Here is an 18,168-nt window from a genome sequence, read left to right as displayed (position 1 = left end):
ATTGACTATGGCTTACATTCTTGCATTTTACGTGTAAAAAAAAAAAAAAGGAAAAAAAATTAAATTAAGCTTCACTCCAAGGTAGAAATACCTCCTCCGTGTTTCTGCGCATCTCACCTCCCCCATTTTCAAATGCAGTGCCTCTAACTGGAACTGCTGCGTGTGCAATAATCCCACTGCCAAATCAATCTGATTTGAGAGGATTTGTCAAGTCCAGCAGAATTCCTTTCTGTACTCGCATGTTGTGAAGTCTCCATGCAAGCAGCGGGGGATCAATATTCACAAAAGAGGACATTGTGAGCAGGCTGCAGATGTTTGTACTGTGATTACAAACAGGTGATCACTGGCTTCCTTTGGCTTCTCTGAGAGGATTAAGCAATGCTGTTGGGTTTTTTTTTTCTTCATTTGTTTCTTCTGTTTTCTAGATATTTATGTTTATTTTTCTGCTGTGTTGATGTTTCATATCTGTTGGCAAAGAGAGAGAGAAATTGTCCCAAGAGGCAGTGACGCCTGACTGAAAGATGTGGGTGGTTAGGGTATTTTTTTGCTTTTGGTTATCTTAATCTGGACATTCTCCTGCACATTTTGCATGTACAAATTCCTTACTTTTACTTAAAGGGGCAGTATTATGTATTTTCCAGGGACATAACTCTATCTTGTATCACTAGTTGTGTTTCCATTAATCATACATTCAAGCAACTTGAAATTACAAAAATACATTTGCTTATGGGAACATTTGAGTTTCAATCGAAAAACTGAAATTTCTTTTGATTAAAAGTTTTCGGGTTAGGGTGAGGTGTTTGTTTTTTTGTTGTTTTTTGTTTGTCCGTATCAAAATAGATATATTTCACAGAACTGCAATGGAAAGACGCTTTTTCACATCACACGAGTCACGTGATCAATAGCCAGATGTTGCTACTGGCAGAAATGAAGAAGAAGACAGGAAGTAGTAGGAGATTGATGGTTTGTTTTTGTCTTTTTTCCGACAATCCTCCCAGCGTCACAGTTCAAAAAAAGTTGTGTGTCATTCGCACGTGTTAAGTACATAGTTTTTCTTTAAAATTGCAGACTGCAATTTACACAAGACGCTGCATAAGTAGCTGCTACGTCTCCTCTGACGACTGATAGATGATGCGCTAGTCATGGCTGAAGTATGAATATATCTCCTGTAACTGTTTACATCCGTCGCTGCGTGATTTATAATGACTTATTGCGCCAGCAACCTTTTTCACAGATGATATTCACTTAATTTATTATGTAATAGAAACACTGCAATTGGGAAACAGTGTTTTTTCGACATCAAAAGAATACAGGCAAAGATTTGCGCACATTTGCAATGAAAACGCAGCTACTGTTATCTACTGTAATATACATGCTGTATATCTCAAACAGTAGATTTTTACATAAGTAGATTTTTACATAATACACCCCATTTAAGGTTGGAGGGAAGAAAGAAAGGAAGGATGAACAGATTGTTGAATAGCTGACTGCCTGACTCACCAATGGATGGATGTGCAAAATGTATAGATGAAACTTTATTGCATGATGGGGAAATTCAGCAGCAAGTTAAAGGCAAATGGAATCATGCATGTAAATTCAAAGGGGGAAAAAAAAGAGAAAATAGGAATAAATGACTGTATATTAAGATGAAAATTACAACACAAGCAAAAGAATTCTGTTCATTTTTATTTCTCCATACTTTTCTTTTCTTTTTCCATACTTAGCCAGACATTAAAAACATGCTAAGTCAAATTCGACAATTTTCCAGACAGGCGTGGGAATCCTGTCTACAACTCATTCAAGATGTGTTTAAAAAAAAAAATCACTACGACCTGAACAGAAACCATCGAATATCCCGACTAGTTGGGGATGAATGTTATGTTTGAAATGCAGAATCGACCCCCCTCCCACACACACACACACACACCCACCCCTGCACACACACACACACACACACACCTTCCATCTCTCTCAGCCCCCCCCCCCCCCCCCCCATCCCCTACCTCTCTCCTCCTTCCTTCCTGTCTGCTGTTGCAGTATCATATTGTGCTGGACCATGAGCTACCAGCCCAACCCGAAGTATCACAAACACCCCACAGCGTGCCTCCCTTCCGCTATCTCTTTTTCTCTCTCTCTTTCTCTGTCGAAATAAATAAATTCCTACAAAACTCTCCACAGAAAACCAAACCAAACAACGACAACCCTCCCTCGGTCCTGTCGCGTGTATTCGCTTTTAAACGGAGCCCTAATGACATCACATTGCTGCAATGCTGCGCTGTCCACGAAACGTGTCAGTCGTTTCCTGTGATAACCAAGGAAGTGTCCATTGGCTGCTCGAGACATCATCATGGCGTGACTAACCGGGCTCGTATTTGTGCAGGTGGACGTTTCGCATTATCAGACGTCGGCTGCCTATTTTTTTTTTTTTTGTTTGTTTGTTTTGTTTGTTTTTGTTTTTGCTTCCGGGATACAGAAGATTTCCCCACCGCATCCCGCCAGGAGAAACCAAAGAAGCGGACGGAGCAAGTCGTGTATGAAAACTAATTGCTCGCATGACTGCGCATACTATTCGGGGAGACTGCGTGGGGGTGTGTGCGTGTGTGTTTGCTTGGGTGGGATTCCTTCGTCTCGCCTCAGATAGGGGGGAACTTATGACAACCAATGGCTCCGGAGATGAGCTGAAGCAGGAGCGTTTGTTTTGCAGGAGCGTTTTTGTTGTTGTTGATGTTGTTGTTTTGTTGGTTTTTTTGTTTTTTTACGGAGAGTTTTCTTTAAGGCTCCAATTTGACGCCAACGTCTCTCTCTTTTTCAGGATCGCTTCGAGAAGAGCTGCAGTTCTCCATCCGGACACCATCTCTTCTCTCTCCCTCTCTCTTTTCCTCGGCTTACGGCGATACACAAGAGGCGGGAGATGTAAGGAGAATGTAACCCACCTTGCTATATCTTATTTTTTTGGAGGGAATATTTTGTGCTATAAAACAGCACGCGGGAGACTTATTGGGGACATTTCCATCCCTGCTCCGACACAAACCTCGGACTATCCCGAGTTTTTTTTTTTTCCTCCCTTTTTTTTTTTTCCTCCTCTCTCTCTGGATTTGGCGGATTTCAGCTTTGCATCTCCAGCCTTTTAAGCCACAACCAGGACCCTAGTGGGATTTTAGGTGCGGTTTTTGTCGTCCTGACACAGGTAACTAAAGACACCTTATTGTTTTTTTTTTTTTTGTCGTTTGTGACATTTCGGCTGCCGGTGTATATAACCTATAGATGCTCCTCACTTCCATTGGATTTTTCAGCACTGTGTAACTTAATAGGAAGGTTAAGTGCCCCCCCCAAGCCCCTCACCGCCCCGGAATTTTTGAATTCCCAACATCCAGCTGTGAATTTGTGTGAATTTATCAAAGGAAGCCAGTGTGTGACCAGTTAAATCAGACGCACTGGACCCGAGTCTTTGGCTTCTGCACTATTGGTTCCACTTTTGGTGAGTCCAAGAATGTCAAATGGAGTTTGGCAGCTCTGACACATGTGTGGATGCTATCTATCTATCTATCTATCTATCTATCTATCTATCTATCTATCTATCTATCTATCTATCTATCTATCTATCTATCTATCTATGATCAGTTTGTGCATGATGGGCCCCATTATATTGCTCCTCTTACCTGTGCTACCCAGATGCTTAAACAGTGACAAATGAGCTACATTTCCACAGACAGAGGCGCATATGGATGGTGGAAATGGTCCGGGTGTGTCTGCATCTGCAAGACGCAGAAGACTTTTTATATTTATTTATATAGAACTTAGCAGCAGCATGAGCTGAAATCCAATGCAAGAGCAAGAAGCGAAATTTCCCTCCTATTGGTCAGAGAGTGGACGGGTTGCGGAGCCTGACTGATGATCATGATGATGATGAGTAAAACTTGTTAGAGCTAACTGGTGAGTGGCGTACAGCCAGATGATTTGTGTAATAGGCTCCAGCTTGATGTGTGGGGGTGTGTATGTGTGTGTATCCTTGGTGTGAGTTAGTGGTACATCACATTTGCAGAAATCTGCCTAGATTTGATGAAGAGCTAAAGCAACAACATATTCCAGTAAGGCACAACATTATGACAAGTGAACGGCATATTTCTTCATTATGGCGCATTTTACCCTTCAGACAAAAAATTGGATTTGATAGAGATCACAAGGTGACGGCTAGTCGACTGGGTCAGAACCTGTTGGTGGTTGTACCTGATCTACTGAGACTGGTAAAAGAGGTTAAAGGACAGGACAGTGGTGAAGCATTGACGTGGTTCTTGATGTGCATAGGGAGAAAAGGCTGGGACCAAATAGTGGTGTTTGATCCAACTGATAAGCTACTGTAGTGCAGATTTGCTGAAGAACGTAATGCTCAAAGTTGGTTGCTAAGGGGGGTGATCTGTCTGGGTGGTCTGCTGAGCCCTGTCCACTGTGGAAAGTCTCTTGATCATCAGAACTGGACCACCAAGCAATGGAAGACCTGATCTAATGAATATCTTTTTTTTTTTTTTTACTCTGTTACTTGGATGGCTATCTGCATTTTCTTACATCTGTGAATCATACGGAACCAGGATGCATTAAGAGACAAGATCAAGCTGGTGGAGGCAATTTGATGCTTTGGGCAACGTTTGAGTGGGAAACCTTTGGTCCTTTCACCCGTGGGGATGTTACTCTGATACATACAGTGTAATTAAGCACTGCTCTGCCATGAGACAAAAATGGTAGATCTCCTGATCTCAGTTACACCAAGTGTGGAAGTGCTACATAAAGTCTGATCCATGCATCAAACTTAAAGCTAACTTTTATGAAATGTGTTTTTTTTTAAATTATTTTTTTAAACATGTTTCTTACTATTACTATCTTGTGACAGTATAAGACAAATAAACTGTGGTCCTACTGCCATCTGCAGAACTGTATGGCTTGGTTAGACAGAACCAATCAGAGCCAGTAGGAGGGTCTTAGTACTGGCTGTCAGTCACTGTAACATTTGTGCTGCTCAAATGCTTGCTATCTGATGTGCTATAAAACGTTCTCCACAACATAGCCTCCCATGAATGCTCATGCTAGTTAGCGTAGCCACCGGTGACTGTGGACATTCTAGTTAGCCTAGCCACCGGTGACTGTGGGCTGTTTCCCTGTAATGGTAATTTGCTTCTCCCCTTTTGGCACATGAGCATGATTGACATCGCTGAGACCCTCCTCCTAGCTCTGATTGGCTGTTTCTGACCGGGAGCTGTGTAATTATGCAAGTGGCAATAGGACCACAAGGAGCTCAATTTCTTTTTTTCACAAAACTTGTCTGTAGGCTCTAATAAATATGTAAAAACTTTTTTTTTTTAACTTACTTACTGCAGCTTTAAAGGAACTGCTGGTAACATGTTGGTTTCATGAATATCACCTAGAGTTACCAAGTTATTGACTGGATAGTGTTTGAACTTTACATAGGAATTAAGCGCAATTAATTGGAATGCATAGAAGTAACCCTGTAATTTATAATAACTAAGGTCGGCCTCGAGCAGGGATTTTAATATTGTTGTGCAAAATACCCTTTGACATTATTTTGACTAAAACAACCAGTTTTTACGCAATTATTACCACACCCTCTACATCAGGGTAATTCAGTTTAAAGCGTTGTTGTTCTGCAACTTTTAGATGAGTTTCTGCTTCAACACACCTGAGTCAAATAATCAGGTCATTAGCAGGGCTGTGGAGAACTCGACTGCATACAGAGGAGGTAATTCAGCCATTTTGATTCAGGTGTGTTGGACCAGGGACACATGGGAACGTTTCAGGACACCGGCTCTTAAGGGCTGGAGTTAAATTCCTCCATGCTCTTATCGGCTCTGTGCACTTTCATCATCACATAAAAAGCCACGTCTTTGATTCCAGAGCACAAAGTTATTGAAGCGACACATTCATATTTGTGAAATACATAAAGTGAAGTAGGTTTTGATGATATCCTTAGGCAACTGTAATTCATTTCTAGTCTTATTGCTTATTCTCATGGTTGTGTGCCTGTGACAAAACAAAATGTTTATATTTCGGATTTGATATGATAGTTTGCTTAAAATAGCCCGGTTCCCAGCTAATCCCAACCAGGCTAACTGGGTTGGGATTAACTGGGAACCGGGCTATTGAAGGGAATTGAATGCTTCAATTAAGCTGCAGTATGTAACATTTATAAACAATATTTCTTTTTCTTTTTTACATATTTAAAACTCATTGTGTTGGGATAATATAACCTGCGACAGATAATCTGTGAAAAAATGAGCTCCTCTGCCTTCTTTCTGTGGTCCCAAAAACAACCAATCAGAGCCAGGAGAAAGGTCTTACTGTTGTCAATCATTCTCATGTACGTGCTCCTTGATGTTCTGGTGGTGCATAGACAACTAAATGTCACAGGTAAACTGTTTATTTGCAGTCAAAAGGCCTGTCACAATAACAAATTTTGCTGAACGATTAATTGTCTCAAAAATTATTGCGATAAACGATAATATTGTTTGAAGACCTTTTTACACTGATTTAATGGAAATGACGTAATAATGCATGTGATTTCCTGCCAAAGATAGATACACTTTATATTCAAAAGAACACTGAACACTTGAGCTGATAAACAAAACAACCAAAAATAAAAATAAAATGGATTCTCAGTCTCCATTAACAAAAAATGTACTTGAATAAAAACTAAACAACATAAAGCCAAAGTGTAAATAAATACTGTATTCTACCAAAAGAGTGCAGATTATGAAGTCTGTATATTATGTTGCCCTTCAGTAATAATTAGATTTAAATAGAGAAGATGGGCACATCCACTACCTGATGCAATAGTTCACACTACATGATTTTTTGCTCCTATTTTTCCCCTTATGACAATCTTAGAACGTTGGTCTTTCTATGATTGCGATTTCGTAACCAATCATCTTGTAGTGTGTGGTGTGTTATGGTAGATCGTCGTTGCCGCTCCGATCCAAATCAGGGGTTTTCCCCGACTACTTCAAGGCAGCTTGTTGAATGTGACAGGTAGCCAATCAGAAGATTCCTCTCGGCTTTCTGAGGGGAAATTAAGGAGGGGAATCCCAAACAGCTGACACGGCGCAACGAAACAACATTAATGTTTAGTCAACATTTTGTGCAAAGAATATAGAAATAACAAGAGGAAGAGTTGGAGCGAAATTGCTACCACAGTTGATAAACCCGGTAACTTTTCAGCTGTTCTTCCTTAACGTGACGTAAATACAGTACAGACCAAAAGTTTGGACACACCTTCTAATTAAAATGGGTTTTCTTTATTTTCATGACTATTTATAAGGCAAGAAATCCCACTTATTAACCTGACAGGGCAGGTTGACCTATGGAGTGAAAACCATTTCAGGTGACGACCTCTTGAAGCTCATCAAGAAAATGCAGAGTGTGTGCAAAGCAGTAATCACAGCAAAAGGTCGCTACTTTGAAGAAACTAGAATATAAGGGCTATTTTCAGTTGTTTTACACTTTTTTGTTTAGTGCATATTTCCACATGTGTTATTCATAGTTTTGATGCCTTCAGTGTGAATCTACAATGTCAATAGTCATGAAAATAAAGGAAACTCGTTGAATTAAAAGGTGTGTCCAAACGTTTGGTCTGTACTGTAGGTTATAATGATTTTCATTCAGTCAGGACTTTACGCTGACACTAGCCCAGGGGTGGGCAATCCTGGTCCTTGAGGGCTGGTGTCCTGCAACTCTTAGATGTCTCCCTGGTCCAACACACTTGAATCCAACAGCTGAATCACCTCAACGAGTGCAGTCAAGTTCTCCAGAGTCCTGCTAATGACCTCATTATTTGAATCAGGTGTGTGGAAGTAGAGATGCATCTAAAAGTTGCAGGAGACCGGCCCTCGAGGCCTGGAGTTGCCCACCCCTGCACTAGCCACATGCATTGCAGGTAGATTGTAGTAAACATTGATTAATGCCTGGTTTTAAAATTAGTTAACTGAACTTGTAGCCATTATTTTGTGCCCATTGTTGGACACCACAAGGCAGGAACGAACCCGATCGAACCGTTATACCTAGGATTTCTGTCGGCTAATGTGTGATCTGTCAGGTTTTGAAAATGGGCCGACAATCGGCCGACAGCTCTAAGATCGTGTAGTGTGCGCTGGGCTTTACACTAAGGAAATGAGGAAGGAGGGTCAGTGGAGAGCACTGGAGTTGAGCCTTTTTTCATTCAGTGTCAACAGAAAGAGAAAAGGCCGGAAGAGACGATAGTGCCGATAATTAAAATGACGTCGATAGTTTTAATTTATCATACGATTAATTGATTTATCGTTTATCGCGACAGGCCTAGCTGTCATTGATTGCTAAGCTAACTAGCAACTATTTGTTGCCTATCAGAGAGCAATCGGAGGGTGCGAGCAGCGCATACATGAGGGAGATTGATAGCACTAAGACCCCTCTCCTGGCTCTGATTGAATGTTTCTGACCAAGCTGTGTGTTTCTGCAGATAGCAGAGGAGCTTGATATTTTTTTTCCGCCACGGGTTATCTGTCTCATGTTATACTGTCACGACATGCTGACAGTTTGAACAAATATGTAAACAACATAATGTCTATAAAAACAACATAGTGCAGCTTCAATAACCACTGAAAGTACCTCCAGGTTTCCAGTGGAGTCCTTGACAGGGTCAGGGCTGCAAGGCAAGACGGTCATAAAATTATCTCAAAATCTTCTTCACGATAGTGATGTTATTAATGCAGGGAGTGAGCAATGTTGATTATGTGTGCAGCAGACATTTAGTTAGCTGTCATTAATTCAGGCCGGTATTTGAGGGAAGCTGGTAACTGTACAGGCTGAGTATCCTAATTTTAGAACGTGATGCCAAAGAGGCCGGCGCTGCTCTCTGGAATTATCTCTTTATTCCGGGGGAAAGGGGAACTCAAACGCGAGCACCAAGTAAGAAACAAGAATAAGACTATAAATCTGTTAAGAGTTGAGGTTAGATGTCAATATCTTGTTCTTAAGTCAAGAGAGCTTCCCTCATCTAGCTCTGCTTTATTCGCACAATGCCTTCCAAGACCTCCCCCTGGGGATTATGTAGGTACCAGGCAGCTGTGTAGTTATATCGGGACAGGGAGTGAGTGTTTCTGCAGAATGCAGTGCTGTTTTAAAAATAAATAAATAAAGGAACACACACTTCAGCTGCATCTGCTGTATAAGCACCATCTATAAAAATGTGATGCAATCCTGGATGATCAATATCAGTCTTCATCACTTGATTTTTTGGCAATTACAAATACATGTGACACGGCGGTAAGGAAACATTTATTATGTTGAATGGTCCTGTAAAATCTTCTTTTTCTTTAAGTCGACTTAGCCTAATCAAATTACACAGCATCATAGAGGTTTTGACATAAAGGACTATTAAGAGAAAAATGCTGCTAAAAACAAAGGTTAATGAGTTTCCTCTCAAAGGAGGGTGGATACCGTTGAGCCTTATTGGTTTGGTAATTTGAATTAGCGACGTGTGCAGTGGGACTCTTATGTATTTATGTGTTTTTGGGTTTTTTTGTTGTTTTTTTCTCCCCACCTCTTTCAACCAGCTGTGTGCTGCAGTAAGCGGTGATGATCACGTCTGTGGCTTGTCAGGGGGTTGCAGGATGTTGCAGCAGAAGCTCAAAGCGCTTGCTGTCATGTGTTCGCCTAATGAAATCAGACAGGATGGTCATTATCATCATTGTGCATTATTGCCGACACTTCCATCTTCAGCACTGCTAAGCCAGGCAGAAAAAATAAAATAAAAATAAATAAAAAATCTTACCTGTGCGGAATAAATACACAGAAACCCTTCCAAATGCATGTATGCAAGCAGATGTGGATATATAAATGTATATTTTTTTACTCGTACAGTTCTTACTTTCTGAGTCGCTTTATGCGAGCTATGAAGTGCGATAAATGGGGTCTCTCTGCTTTGTCGTTTTGCTGTATTGTGTTACAGCTGCTGCTCTGGTGCTGGTGTCATGTGTTCTCATTATGAAAGCGGGACTGGGAGAAGGTTATCAGCCACAGCAGGAATGAAAGAATAACTGAAACACAGGCTATTGATCTGTATGCTGCAGCATGAAAGACCTTATAATGCAACATATAGAAGAGCTTTTGTTGTATGTGCAATATATAAATAGCTTTTTTTTTTCCTTTTGCAGTGAGTCATGTCGAAAGCTTGACATTTTCGCAGGGTGCGTTATTTTCAGTAAAGATGACTTTTATGATTCTCTTGGCTTTGGGTGTGTAAATGGTAGGTAGAAATCTCTGTTTGGCATGTTGTTACAATTAGACATTGCTTCGTCACACAATTAATGTAAAATAAACAAATAGTTATGCACATGTGTAGAGGACCATATACCACGTGAAAGAAAGATTAAGAGGAGTTGCACCAAACGGTTCAGCAATGTTGGAATCTAATAAATGGAATGTGTAAATTAAGTTACAAAAAACTGGGCTGACAATGTTAACACATGTGATTAACCTGAAAAATGTAACTTAGATAATGCAGGTTAATAAAACCATCTATTTTGACCTAACAGCCTCTCTGTTGCAGAGGGTTACCAAGTTCACAGCAGTACGTTTTGGGCTCGACACACGGGGAGCGGCGAACGACTTCGAAAGCCGAAAAACCGTTCCTGACGGCGACGGCAGCATTAAAAGTCGAACCTTCATGTGTCTCTTTGTTAGCCCGCGTGCGCACGTCTACGAGCTCGAAATTTCACATGAACGAATTATGCCGCTTGTGGATATCGAACGCAGGGTAAGCGATTGTCGCCTCGTCGCACGAGTTGAGAGTGGTGAGGGACGAGCAGCTTCACGTTTTTATATAATGTTTCAAGCAAAATGACTTCCTTTAAACCTTGCTGAATATGAAAAAAAAAACTGATAAATTTCAGACTTGTTTTGGTTTGAGTCAATAAAACATTTTGTTAAACAGTGGCGGTTTTCGATACGGGCCATATGGGCAGTTGCCCAAGGCGGCATCAGAAAGGGGAGGAGCACCAATGAATAAGTCTCCAGCTACTTGTATGTATGTGTATCTGAGTAAATTTCTCCTTAATTGCTGTTGAGTACTGGGAGACAAAATTACCTGCTTTCTGCTACAAAAAACAAAAAACAAAAACTGATAATAGCTTGCATTTTAATTGGTTGGAATGCGGCAGAAGGAGGGGCCTGGGCACCATTCCTGCAGGAACCGAAACTGTGTGCATATTTATATTCCAAGCTTACAAAGTTAAGCATAGTGATTAATCATGATTACAGTTTTTAATCCATTGACAGCACTATTAAAAAATGCAAAGAACTATCACTTGGATACATATTCGCAGGAATAGAAATGAGTAGGTCACCTCTGGAGTCCTTCTCTGTATCCCTGGAGTAAATCTTCTGTTGACATGGGGGTGGGGGGGGGTTGACTCTTAAGGCAGATTACAGCATCACCCAGCCGCCACACCAGGCGGATCGAGATGCATACATAAAGATGCACAGAAGAGGTGATCTATCACTATATTCTTATACCGCATTTATGGTCTCACACTTGCATAGCGATAAACACCCATATAGCAGTAGTTATTGCTTCCTAAACTCCCACCGTCCTGTTGGGAGGCGAAGTTGGGGGTGGGGCTGCGGTAACCGCTGCAAGGAGGAGAACTCGCCTTTTAATTAAAAAAAATCAAATATCAGGTAACACAATCAAGAGGGCGACTTCAGCTGAACAATTAGGCCATTTGTCATCCTGACTACACCAGCGGCGTGAGGTCTAACGCGCTGACAAGCTAGCTACCTGACCCGTGGCTGCTACAGAGACGTTGTGATAATGCTTTCCATTCTTGGAACAGTGTGTGCTTTAAATAACTTTGTGCATTTGAGGGTGATGTCTATACTTTATTTGACATGGCTTGTTGTGCCCTTGCCAGCTTGGAAAGATAAATTAAATGTAACATTTTTGATAAGTAATACTTCAATCCATTTATTTTTACCAATTCTATCCACTTACCTGAATTAAAATACCTGCTAAAGCTAATGTGTATAAGCTCATTTATAAAACAGCATTTGGACCAGTCAGTTATTATGTCTTATGTATTTTCTCCCCATATTTGCATTTTTATATATATTTTATAAATCTTTTTATGGTGAAAATATATATGCAGATATCGCCATGACGATATTAGGGTGCTGCATATGCCTTTCCTTTTAATCTGTCCTTCTACATATACATGCTGTATTGGCAGTTTTGCCAATTTCAAGTGCATGGTTGAAGGCTTTGCTGTTGCAAGACTCCATTCTACTTGCTAAATATTGCGTTATCATGAAATAATACAACTTCAGAACTCTTAAAAATATATCAGGCAACAATTATTGCACTCCAGACAGTCTGTAACAATATTAATATTGCACACGCTGATATTGCGAGGGTGATGTATTGGGCTGCCCTACCTTTGGTCACACTTTTTTCCCACTGCAGAGCTGCTAAATTTAAACAATGCTGCTGAAAGGGCAGGGGTAAAATGCAACACAGCCTTTACAAGAAGGTAGCTGCAGTTAAAAAAACAAAACAAAAAAAACAGCTACTGTTATAAACACCAAGGTCTGTAAAACTTGATGCAATGGTCTAAGAAGCTGCTGTATCCAGCCACAAAATGACTTGCTGAACATTCATTAAGCTATAATCTGGTGCAGTACATCTTTGCTCTTTGAGCTCAATGTTTTCTGTGCATGGTTCCAGATAAATTACCAATTAAAATAATAGTTTAAAAAAGTCAATGAAGTTTATTTGCATAGGACATTTCAGCAACAAGGCGGTTCAAATTGCTTTACTTCATAAAAAACAAAAACATCACATAGCTACCAATTAAGGAGCAAACATTACATTTGTGCCATCATCAAGAACATCAGTACACATCACATATGTTGGTCAATGTTCCACTAATTATGATCCAAAGGCAATTTGATCATGTGGGGTTTTAATCTTGATTTAAAGGAACTCAGTGTTTTGACTGTTTTGCACATTTCTGGAAGTTTGTTCCCGGTTTGTGGTGCATAGAAGCTGAATACTGCATCTGAGAAACAGGCCTAGAAGCCCATGTACCACATAAGACAGATTAAGAGTCGCACCAGTGATGTAGGAATTTAATAAATTGAATGTAATAATTAGGTTAAGGGCATTTTGTAAGCCATCTTTACCAAATTTTACAGGCAATTAACATCAATAGCATAGGTAACAGTAACAGCAGAGCTGCTGTGTATTTTCTGCCAACTTGCGTCAGTCTTCCGACCACCTGCTAACATTTCCAAAGCCGACGCGCTCTCGCAGATAGAGGTTGGGAGCAACTTTACTGCTTTTGCCCATCTGGCTTATCTCTAGAACAGAGCAGGCTGCTGCATGAATGTTCCTCCAAATATTGCTCTGAGAATGCAAAACAACTTTTAAATGGCTATCTCACATTTTCCCTGTCCATCCAGCGAGACACAAGTCCGTGCTGAGCAGCCGACTGTCCACTAGCGGTCGGCCCAGATAACCAGCTCAGCCCATCTGCCTAAACCTCAGCATGTGTACCAAAAAGGTCATGATTGTTTTTACACAGTGAATGTTCATATCAGCGTTTAACTGTATGTGTGAAACATCTGGTTTGTAGTTTATTAGAACACTATGTACAATTAGGCCTATAAAGTCTAAGATACATTGTTGCCGCAGCTCATGTTCTTAACTGATTTTACGCTGGAAGATTGCAGCCAAACATTGGCCTTATTGTTAATCGTACAAAAAATATTTATAGCCTCTTAGATGTAGAAGTACAATTATTTTTAAATTATTATTTTTTAATAATTGGAAATAAGAGGGCATCTCACTTATTATAAAAATGAATGTCAAACAGGTCTAGTAACTGCTTTAAAAGGTTTTGAACATTTTTGCTTGTATTTGCCCGATTTATCTTTGGAGCCGAACTCCAACTCCGGAAACCCTCCTCACCATCACCCTGATCTTTAAAACCCCCTCTACAAATTCTGGATCAGGTCTAAGTTGAGACCCACGCTTTGCCACTCCAAAATATAAATACTTATATCAAATTTTATGTTCACAAAGATTGGATTTTAAGAAAATGTGGATCTGGTTTTCCATATTCTAATACAGAGTCTGGATTGGTGGTCTCACTAGCACCAGCTGTCATAGCATCATTGGACGGGTTTGGCACCGACTCTGGTTACAAAATTTGAGAGTTTAAGCATCATTTTTTAAAATTCCTAGCAAAGTTAAAGCAAAAACGTTTATATTTCAGTTTCCCGTCATGATACGAACGTTATATATTGTGCACTGCGTGTATATAGTCCTCAGCACTATTGTTCGATTCTTGGGCAGCATGTATTTCCCTCTTAAATGAAGTCCACTAACTCCCAAAAAATTCTTACTACACAAGTAAACATCCGAAAAGGTAGTTTGATTTGGTTTCATGAGACCCGTGGTCGTTGTTCCTAAAGGATGTTTTACTTTTAGGACTCTTTCCTGTCACTGCTCCCACTTTAGTTGGAGATAAACAACAAAGGATCTGAGTATAATGCGATACAAACCATGAAAACTTAGCATAAATGGTGTCAGCGCCTCAAAAAAAAGTAGTTAATTCTGTGAATATTGGACCTTGTGTGAGGACGAGAGCAAGCAAAGAAAGGAGAAAATAAGTGCCAATTAAGTGAGTAATAGGAAGCAGGAGTGAGATAGATGTTCCTCCCTGGGCGAGTAAAGTTATTTAAGTGCTCAAGATGTTTAAGAAAAAAAAAAAAGTTTAAGAAATGGCATTATCGTACCAGTCAAAAAGATCAAAGTGTACGCCACCAAAGCACCGAAGCAATTAAACCAGAGCTACGCTTTCCGAATTTGCTTTCTAGGGTTTGTAACAAAGTGACAGGAACAAAAGCGGAGGTGCACTCGCTGCACTGGAAACCGGAGGAAACCCAGGTAAATAACACGAAGGCCTCAAGAGGAAGGAAACACTTTCCACTTCTCAACTTTTTCAGCATCATAAATTTCAAAAGCAGGGGAAACGGAAGGAGCAATACAATGGTACTCCAAATGGCGCAGTCATAAATTGAGCTATTTTTTACTGATGTGACACATTTGATATGGCCCATATAGATTCGTTCCTTGTACTCATCAATAAAATTGAAATATCTCGCGTGTTGTGGGCAGAAAACTCACATTTTTATTCTTGCACCTTGTAGGAAATGATGTTGCTTTACAACAAGATGATGCTGGCTTTGCTTTTTGCACACCTGAGACACCGGCAGGCATCTCAGGTACATTATAAATTATTTTGTGGGCTTGACAGTGAAGAGTCTGGTAGTTTCAGGGCATAGATCTGAACTGTGCAAAAGGTTACCTTGACTTTCATGCAATGCGGTTAGGGGGGATCGAATGTTTCTGTCCGGCAACGCTCCGTTCAGTGAAAATGAATCAGCAAATTTTATTAGCATTTTTTTTTAAAGGTCTTTCAGCAGATACGATATCACATGAAAACGTCAATAAAAATAAGAGCAATCAGCAAAGCCCGCACAAAGTACTATTTAAAGACTACATCGCTTTTTGTGTCTGCTCGTGTTTTGCTATACTCTTTATGAGATTCCTATTTTGACTTGGTAACCTTTGAAAATAATGATTCGAGCGTGTTTCCTTTCATCTCCGAGGCTTTCAGCCTCTGACTACTGAGCGGTGTATCTGAATAAGAAAAACTGTCATTTATTGTCGCAGAGCATGAATGTGTGCCTGGAGAGTGTGTGGGCGTGTGTGTGTGTGTGTGTGTGTGTGTGTGTGTTTTTAATGACATCCCTAAGTTGCAGTTGTTTGCTTCAGACAGCTGCAGAGGAAAAGATGAAAAAGATTCAAGCTGACCTGCTTGGTGCTACCTGATTGCTGTCACATGTAGAATGAAGCTGGAGGAACAAGCTGATAGGAAAGTTGGGAGCTGTTTGATTGCTCTCTCAAGAGCAAAATAGAAGGGAATCATGCTGAATGGAAAGACTGTAGTGCTGGGAGAAGTACAAGATCGTTTAAGTTAGGTGGCAATGTTTTTTTTTTTGTCTCCATGATCAGAGTCAGCAATTGATGTCAAGCTAGCAAGATTTGTTAGCCTTAAAATATAGCGAATCAAAACCACCAAACATAAATCTGGATGCTACTGTATCTTTTTATCGTCACAGTGACAGATATTTTGCCCAATTATATCTTTGCTTACATCTGACTTCATACACACAGCTGCAGTTTTTAAACAAAGCAGAATGTGTTTTGATGATGTGCTAGCTTGTTCGCACGCTAGCTCCCGAAATATTTCTCCTTCTCCTACGTCTTGAACTTGGAGCTTTGCTTTGAATGTCATAAAACCTAATGTCTGTCGATTCAGCTGCTCGTCCTCAAACTGGCAGCTGTGTCAGTAAAGCACACAGAGTTGCCAGGTTGCGTGACAGAAATAAAGGTATTTGCAGATGTAAATACAGACCTTTCTACTGCTAACATCATTGTAGGGGGAACATGTTCATTTTACGCATTTATTTTTGTTATTATTAACTTATTATTTAAGTTATTTCAATGCACTTTACATACAAACATACGTGATTTATCTATTTAATTCTATATTTAATAAAACACATGCAATTTAGTCCAATCTTATAGACAAATTTAAGTTAAATTGCATTATTCTGACTCACTTCTGAGTTAAAATATGTACAGGGCTGCAATTAATGGTTATTTTAGTAATCAATTATTCTATCTATTTCATTTTTTAGATGATTAATTGATTAATTGGACAAAAGATTTTTGACACATACTGCAAATAATTTTCTGGAATTAATTAAAGGTTCTGTTTAAACATTTGCATTCTGCCTAAAAGGCAATAAGATGGCATTTCTTTAGTGGATTGTTGATCATTTGTAGGAACGGATGCATCTGCAGGTATAAAATACCTTTAAATTAGTTCAAATTCTGTAATAAATAATAATATATTAATCTATTCAGTTATTAATGAGATTGTTTTTATTTTTTACAGAATTTGAACTAAGTGAAGTTCAAACTTGAGGAGTTCTGGGAAGAACATATTTACAGAAAAATGTTTTTTATTTTTATTTATTTTTTAATCTGAAATCAAAATGTGTAGATTTTGGACAGTTTTGGCTTCTGTTCAGTTGTGAATATGTTGTTCCTTAAGCAAAAGGTCTCCTTTCTTGAGTCTATATTCTCCAGTTAACAATTAATCGGTCACTAAATTAGTTGACGATTATTTAAATAATCAACTCATCACGATTAATCCGATTAATCGTTTCTGCCCTAAATACACGAGTCAGTCAAATCCAGTTTGTAATGCATCTTGGTAAAATGTGTCTTAAGAAAGCTCAGCCGAAACGCTCGAGGCAACAGTGATCTGTTAAGCGCAATAAAAGCCCAACTTTTTTGTGGCTGAAATCACGTCCAGTAAATCAACAACTGGCAGTGAGTGTTGAGTTCAGTCAGGGACTCCAGCACTGATTCAAAAATGCATTGATTGGAATCCTGACCTTATACATGAAATTGTCTTGGGAAATGCCTAGTTTGAGAAGAGAGAGAGAGAGAAACGCTTCTACAATGAAAACCAAGACCTCAAGGCAGAGCAGACAAATATTTCATCTGACAGCATAAATTGACAATGGTGTTTCATGAAGCTATTAAAACATTACTTTGTGACATTGTCAAGTGTCAGCAAGCATATTGATTATTGAGTAAGATTTCTAATAGGTGTGGGGTTAAGACGATCACCAAAATGGCCAGTTGCGGCTTATTAAAGCTTTAAATGCAGGGCACCTTAAATGCAGCATTCAAGCAAACACCAACACTTTGCATACGGCACATATTGTTGTGTCACTACGTATTTAAAATTGTTATCCTTTATTATTAAAAACACGACCTGTTTTGGAATGTGAATTCTCTGAGCATCATTTTGCCTTTTGCAGTTCTTTCTAAGAATAAGGGGGGGGAGGGGGGAAACCAAAAGAAGAAAGTTTTCAAAATCTCTCAGTTCCTATCAGCAGTTCTGAAAGCACTTCAAAGAGAATGTCAAAAATCATTACTGGAAGCACTGCGTCTCCGAAAACGGATGCATGTCTGAGGGGGAAATA

General features: G+C 39.7%; 1 protein-coding gene across 2 annotated transcripts in view; it reads left to right on the top strand.

Moving 5' to 3' along the window:
• Positions 1-2,194: 2,194 nt before the first annotated feature.
• The window catches only part of lrfn1 (leucine rich repeat and fibronectin type III domain containing 1), a 189,023-nt gene continuing 173,049 nt past the window's right edge, over positions 2,195-18,168 (top strand). For both annotated transcript variants that reach the window (XM_027999308.1, XM_027999307.1), the window contains exons 1-2: positions 2,195-2,531; positions 2,813-3,187. The gene's annotated coding sequence lies outside the window, so the exon portion shown is untranslated. The remainder of the gene's footprint in view (positions 2,532-2,812; positions 3,188-18,168) is intronic.

The sequence above is a fragment of the Xiphophorus couchianus genome, chromosome 18 (assembly GCF_001444195.1).
Source record: "Xiphophorus couchianus chromosome 18, X_couchianus-1.0, whole genome shotgun sequence".
NCBI lineage: Eukaryota > Metazoa > Chordata > Actinopteri > Cyprinodontiformes > Poeciliidae > Xiphophorus > Xiphophorus couchianus.
Note: the sequence above shows the minus strand (reverse complement) of the source record. Positions and strands in the feature narration are given on the sequence as shown.